General features: G+C 44.7%; 1 pseudogene; it reads left to right on the top strand.

Annotated features, from left to right (window-relative positions):
- The first annotated feature begins 187 nt into the window (after positions 1 to 187).
- LOC116582014 lies at positions 188 to 3,571 on the top strand (annotated as a pseudogene).
- The last annotated feature ends 3,738 nt before the right edge of the window (positions 3,572 to 7,309 follow it).

Raw genomic sequence — 7,309 nt, 5'->3', positions numbered from 1 at the left:
CGCATTGGGCTCTCTGCTCCACAGGTAGCCTGCTTCCTCCTTTCTCTCTCTCTCTTTCTCTGCCTGCTGCTCTGCCTACTTGTGATCTCTCTCTGTCAAACAAATAAATAAATAAAAATCTTTTAAAAAGAAAAGAAAGAAAGAAATGCAGTAGGATGGCCATTGCAGTACACTAAGCTCCACAAAGATGGCCCCGAGGTAAGTGAGAGCCAGCCGGGCATTGGTCATTCTGTGCCTCGCTGAGGAAAATACTTAATTACGGGCAGAGAAGATCCTAAGAAGCTGAGAAACAACATGTCATCATATGCATTCATCTGTGCAAACTTGCAGAGAGGAGCACAAGAACAAGCACCTGGATGCTTCTATCAACCTCTCAAGAGTTTTCTTAGAAGCGCTTGGAGAGGTGGAAGACCATGTCTACCAAAGAGAAAGCAAAATTTGAAGACACGGCAAAGGTGGACAAGGCCCATTATGAAAGAGAAATGAAAGCTTTTTGTTTCAAGATCTTACTTATTTATTTGACAGAGAGAAAGCGAGAGAGGGAACACAAGCAGGGAGAGAGGGAGAAGCAGGCTCCCCGCTGGGCAGGGAGCCCAATGAGGGGCTCAATTCCAGGACCTCGGGATCATGACCTGAGCCAAAGGCAGATGCTTCACTATTGCAATTAGTTGAAGTTGCCTGGGTGCAACCTAAGAAAGTAAAACTTATATGCTCCCTACAGGGGAAACCAAAAAGAAGCTCAAGGATCTCAATGCACCCAACTGGCCTCCTTCTGCCTTTTCCTTGTTCTGTTCTGAGCATCGGCTAAAAATCAAAGGAGAACATCCTGCCCTATCCATTGGTGACGTTGCAGAGAAGACAGGGAAGGACAAGGAGCAGCACTGCTGCAGATGACAAGCAGCCTCACGAAAAGGCCACTCAGCTGAGGGAAAAAATGAAAAGAATATTGCCGCACACTACATGCAAGGGAAGCCTGAGATGGCAAAAAAGGGAGTCATACAAGCTGAAAAGACACAAGACAAAGAAGGAAGACCAGGGAGATGAGGAGGATGACGATGATGATAAGTTGGTTCTCGAGCAGTTTTTTTTCTTGTCTATCAAGCATTTAACCCCCTGTATACAACTCAGTCCTTTCAAAGAAAAAATTGAAACTTAAGGCTGTGTAAGATTTGTTTGCCCTATAGTGTCTTTTGGCATAGTTAACACACTACCGAATGTGTCTTTAGACAGCCCTATCCTGGTGGTATTTTCAATAACCACTAACCTTGCCTGGTGCAGTGCAGGGGTGGCAAACTCTGACTGCTTTTAAGTAAATACAAATTTTTTTTTAAAGATTTTATTTATTTATTTGACAGAGATCACAAGTAGGCAGAGAGGCAGGCAGAGAGAGAGGAGGAAGCAGGCTCCCTGCTGAGCAGAGAGCGGATGTGGGGCTCAATCCCAGGACCCTGGGATCATGACCTGAGCCGAAGGCAGAGGCTTTAACCCACTGAGCCACCCAGGCGCCCCTAAGTAAATACAAATTTTTAATGAAAAAAAGGCAGTGGGAAATATAGAAGTATACATTTTGCTTGTTGTTGACAGTAACAACAATAAAAGTAATAGCCGCACCTAAAAACAACTCAAATGGCCAACAAATGGGTGACTGGATCAAAAAATTGTGGTATATCCTCAAAATGGAATAGTATTCAGCAATAAAAAGGAATGAACTATTAATTGTCATTGGGGATGGGTTGGGGTGGTTGTAAAATGTAGAGAAGGATTATAAAAAAGGATTGAGAAAATGTCTGAGGTTGATATGTGTATAAGTAGTCACTATCTTGAATGTGGTAATGGATTCCTGGATGTGTACCTGTCAAAATTTACCAAACTATACAGTACAAAAACCTATAGTTACTTTACGTCAACTATCCCTCAAATGGTTATTTTTGTTGAAAGATAAAAATCTTTCCTATTATGCACACATATTTGATCTTCAGTTAAACCGTAAGTTAAGTAACTTCCTAGCTGTTCCTTTAGCAAGCTCATAAGGTGGTCTATCATCTATGTTGCTAGGCAACACTGCTTATGACAAAAATGACCTCTAGTTGGTAAATTGCATCTGGACTGGGAGGAACTAAAAATATACTATAAATACCGGAAGGGAATACTATAGCTCTGGCCTTTGTTGAGTATGGTGATCTTGTAATTAGTTATGTCCTTTGAGGGACCACGGAAACTGTACCAATCTGAGTGATTCTCCCACTTCCCCAGTTGTGGGTCTCGTCCTGCTAATCCTGATTTGTCACCTGGCTGTGGGTGGGAGGGATGAGGACTCCCACTGAAGAAAGGTATTTAACACTGACTTGCTGGCCAGCTTTGGTTCATTACCATATACTTCTGCTCTGTTAATAAATACGGCCCACAACAGTCTTGTGAATGAGAATACTTTGTTACTCAAAATTGCCTGATGTGGGGCACTTCTGCGTGGCTCAGTCGGTTAAGCTTCTGCCTTTGGCTCAGGTCATGATCCTAGGGTCCAGGGATCAACCCCCGAGTTGGGTTCCCTGCTTAGCAGGGAGCCTGCTTCTCCTCTTCCCTTTTTCTCATGCCCGCTTCCCACCCTGCTCATGCTCTCTCTTGCTCTGTCTCAAATAAATAAATACAAAATCTTTAAAAAAAAATTTTTTTAATGATCCGGTGCAACAAGAAAACCATGCAAATATGAATACTGACTAAATATGTGAGTAAAATAAAGAATTAATTAATTTTGTATGTGTGCTATTATAAGGCAACTTTTTAAAAAAAACAGTCCCTATCCTTTAAAGATAAAGCTCAAATATATACATGCGACGTGACGTATGGGGAATATTGTCTAGAATTTGCTTCAATATAATTAAGAGGAAAAGGAGGAAAGAGGGTGGACTACAGATGACAGAAGATACCAAAGTGTTGGCGATTATTGCAGCTCAACGATGGGTTCATGGGGGTTCATTTATTAATTCATCTATTTCTGAATATGTTTGAAACTTTTGTTCTAACTCTTCCATTGAGAATGTAAATAGAATACACAAAACTACTGATAGAAGGCACTGGAGAGCAAAGAAGTCCGTCAGGACCTGAGAGGCCAAAATCCTATAGCAAAGGTAGCCCATACTGGCCTCTTTTTTTGATCTCTCAAGGAATAAGGACATTGTCTGTATGGGGAGTAGGTTTCTGTTTTTATATATAATGTGTGTAGGCTGTATGTGTACCTTCACTCACCACCTCCCTATTCTAACTCACTACCTTCAGTTATTTCCTCTCCTCTTGTATCAATTTATGTTACACCATCCTATCAGCATATAAATGAGGGGTCATGGCTCCCATCCCCAAAGGAAATCCTCTCCAGATTTCACTCCTCCTAGTTCCATCTCATTCCTCTGGTCTTTTTACTGAAAACTCCTTGCGTGGGGTGTGTGGGTGCCTCAGTCAGTTAAGTGTCCAATTCTTGATCTCAGCTCAGGTCTTGATCTCACAGTCATGAAATGAGCCTTAAAAAAAAAAGAAGGAGAAGAAGAAGGAGAAGGAGAAGGAGAAGGAGAAGGAGAAGGAGAAGAAACAAAACAAACCTTGTGAAAATTTTCTCTATTTTCCATTTCTCTCTTGAATCCACTAGAAAGCAAGTTTACCTTGTCCCAATTCCATGAATACCCTTTTCCAAAAATTAACCAATGATATCTACTTTGTTCAAATCAGTAGTCATTTTCTGTCCTGAACACACTTGATCTATCAGCAGCATTCGACACAGCTGGTGACTCTGTTCCTGAAACTCCTTCTTGTTCTGGTTTTCAGACCACCAATAGTTTTTCCTTTTTGGCCATTTTTTCCAGTGTCTTTTGCTAGAGAACCTAATCACTACCTCCCAAGTATCCCACAACTAGAGTTACCGGATTTAGCAAAGAAAAATGCAGGACAAACTGTTGTAATTGAAATATCGCATGGGATATACATATCCTAAAAAGTCATTTGTTATTTCGCCTCTAGCCTGGATCTCTTCCCTAGCTTCAGATCCATGTATCCAACCATTCCTTGATATCTCCACTCACACCTCAAACAGGCATCGCCACCTCAAACCTGTTCAACAGAACTCCTGCTATTCCTATGTAACCTACCTCCCACTGTAGCCTTCCTTTCTGTTAATGCTTTCTCCATTTTAGCAGTTACTCAGGCTAAACACATCCATGCCATCCGTGATCCTTCTTTTATGTCCCAGGATCACCAAGTCCTGTAGACGTTCTTGCCAAAATGGACCCAGAAATCAATCACTTCTCATCACTCCCATAACCACCCACATGCTCTGAGCCACCTTCCATCATTTCTTGCCCAAATTAATGAAGTAACTTCCAATGGTTCCTCTGCTTCTTCCTTTCTTTCTTTTTTTAAGATTTTTTAATTTATTTACTTGAGAGAGAGAGAGAGAGCAAGCGAGCACAGGCAGGGACAGTGTGAGAGGGAGAAGCAGACTTGCCACTGAGTGGGATCCTGACCCGGTGTTTGGCCCTAAGACCCTGGGATCATGACCTAAGCTGAAGGCAAACATTTAACTGACTGAGCCACCCAGGCATCCTTCTATTTTTCTATTTTCCATATTTTCAACACAGTAGCTGATATTCCTGGTAAATTATGTATGGATCATGTCATCCCTCCACTCCAAACCACTCCAAACCCTCCAGTGGTTTTCCACTTGACTCAGTAAAGTTGACCTATGGGACCCAACAGGTATTCCCCCTCCCCCACTTTTGTCTTCACCTCCAAATTCTCTATCACTGGTCCTCTCTGCTCCAGCATTCTGGCCTCCTTGCCATTCCCTGAACACTTTCCATGGATTCTTCTCAAATACTTATTTAATTCACTGAATACTTAATTCACTGATTAAGTATTTGATTAATTCACTACTACATGCTGGCTACTTAGGAAATAAAATGACTCAGGAAGTAGTACTATTATTGCCTCTGATGTATGGAAGAGAAGAGATTCTAGGAGGTTATATAATCTGTCCAGCATCTCACAACAGGATTGAAGTCCTGTAAAATAATAAAAAGGATGTTTACATAATAATATATTTGTACCTATAGCCATCTCCAGATACAATGTTTAGCAACAAGAGCCCGAAGTGGGGGAGTCACCACTCAGAAGCAGCTCACACTACCCCACCTTCCTCCCATCCCCTCCTTACTCATTGTCCAGTCTAGTAGGGGACACAGAGATGTGGGGTCCTGGCCAAAGTCACAGATGGAACAACCCTCCCAGCTGTTCCAGAATTGCATCCCCTCTGGATCAGACTGAGTATCCACCCTGCAAGCCAAGTCTTTTAAAGGTCTTTTAAAGGTCAGTCTCATCTTTCTCTCCCCAAACCTTCAATGTGCACATAAAGCCTCCCAGGTCCCCCTGATTAGGTCGGTTCAATCATCAGAACCTGTCAGAGCCCAGAGTTCCTTCCTTCCTAAAAGGAATGCAGGGGAATGAGGTGCTTCTGAGTCTTCCAATAAGGTCTGGATCCCTGCCCGTGACCCCAACTCTCACCCAGGGTGAGTCCCAGTCCCGTCTAACCTACGGGATCCCAGCACAGCGTTTCTGGCCCATGGAGGAGTAATTCCAGAACCAGCGGAGGCTGGGGGCCCCCGGGGCCTGCACTCCCTGTTACTCAGATGAACTGAGGAACCCTTCCATGAACCCTGATACTGTGGGCCAAGTGCCCTTGCCAGGACACCCCATTCCCAGCCCTGGCTCTCGGCTGGCGCAGTCGTCCCCGCTGGCATCCGTGCAGGCCTGCAAACCTTCCCGAGGCCCCGCTTACCTGCAGCGGCCTGCTCACCTGCTCGGTTCTGCTTGGGTTTCCAGCTCTGCTCGCGAAGAGCAGCTCTCAAACCGTCGTGACCCGCCAGGGCTTGAGGACCCCACCCACCCACCCCGCCTTCCCTGCAGCGCCGATGTGTTTCCTCTTCCTCGTGGGAAGAACCCACCTCCCCATCACTGTAAAGGTTGGAGTAGTCCAATTTCCCTTCAAAACCCGGCAGGGAGTGTCCTTTCCTGGGGTCCTGGTCGAGAGTCAGGGGGAGGGGAGACGCTCTGGCCGGTACTGGAAAGGGAGGGGTAGCATCCGATTTGTCTGGTGGGTGTATAGCAGTTTTGTACTAGCGGAAACTGGGTGTGTGTTTTTTAAAAACATTCGGATGTGTTGAGATGGGGTAATCTCAAGCAAAAACTGCTCTTTTTAGTTGACACCCGACTAGTGGCCTCTGAGGAGCTGACCGTCAGCCGTGCGCTTTGCCTCCGTCTCCTCCATAGACCCAGTCATCTCTTCATCAGCCCGCCCGTTTGTCCCTCCACTCAGCGGACTGTAAATAAATGCTCGCTTTGCTGGATCCTTAGGATCCTAGAGCACAGAGACAACAGCCAGCGTGGAAACCAGACATCCGACCATTCCGGGAGAAGAAAAGCAACGCAGATTTTTTTTTGCCCTGTTTCTGTGCGCATGACCATCCCCTCGGGAGACAGGGTAAGGCTTTGTTCTTCCGGAACCCAAATCTCTCGGGCCTCAGAACTGTGCGCTGAATGGAGTCTAGCGCCATCTGCTGGAAATCTTGAACAGTCACACTGGCCTATGGTTCTAAAATTTCACATGATCTCAAAAAGAATGTGGGGATATCGAGTCCTCTAGTGGACCATGCAGTAGATGCCCAAGACCTAGAGCTGTAAATTTTCCAGCCCTTGGTTTTTCTTGAAGTGGTCTGTGCACATTTAGGTATATGTGCATTCCTTCTTTTAACTACTGAGATCAAAAGTGTTTTGTATCTTCTCCGTTGCCTCTTTTGTTCGCTTCACGTATGGGCTTTGAAATGCTCCCCCTGGGGCGCCTGGGTGGCTCAGTGGGTTAAGCCTCTGCATTTGGCTCAGGCTCTGATCTTGGGGTCCTGGTATCCAGCCCCACGTGGGGCTGTCTGTTCAGCAGGGAGCCTGCTTCCCCCTCTCTCTTTCTGCCTGCCTCTCTCTGCCTACTTGTAATCTCTGTCAAATAAATAAATAAAATCTTTTGGAAGGAAGGAGAGAAGACAACAGAAAAGAAAAGAAAAAAGAAAAAAGAAGAATGCTCCCTGCGGACACATGGGTAGCTCAGGCGGTGATCCCAGAGTCCTGGGATGGAGCCCAGCATCTGGCTCTTGCTCAGCAGGAAGCCTGCTTCTTCTCCCTCTCCCTGCTTGTATTCCCTCTCTCACTGTCTCTGATAGAAATATAAATATAAATATAAATATAAATATAAATATAAATATAAATATAAATATAAATA

Source organism: Mustela erminea, chromosome 2, assembly GCF_009829155.1.
Source record: "Mustela erminea isolate mMusErm1 chromosome 2, mMusErm1.Pri, whole genome shotgun sequence".
In the NCBI taxonomy this organism is placed as follows: domain Eukaryota; kingdom Metazoa; phylum Chordata; class Mammalia; order Carnivora; family Mustelidae; genus Mustela; species Mustela erminea.
Note: the sequence above shows the minus strand (reverse complement) of the source record. Positions and strands in the feature narration are given on the sequence as shown.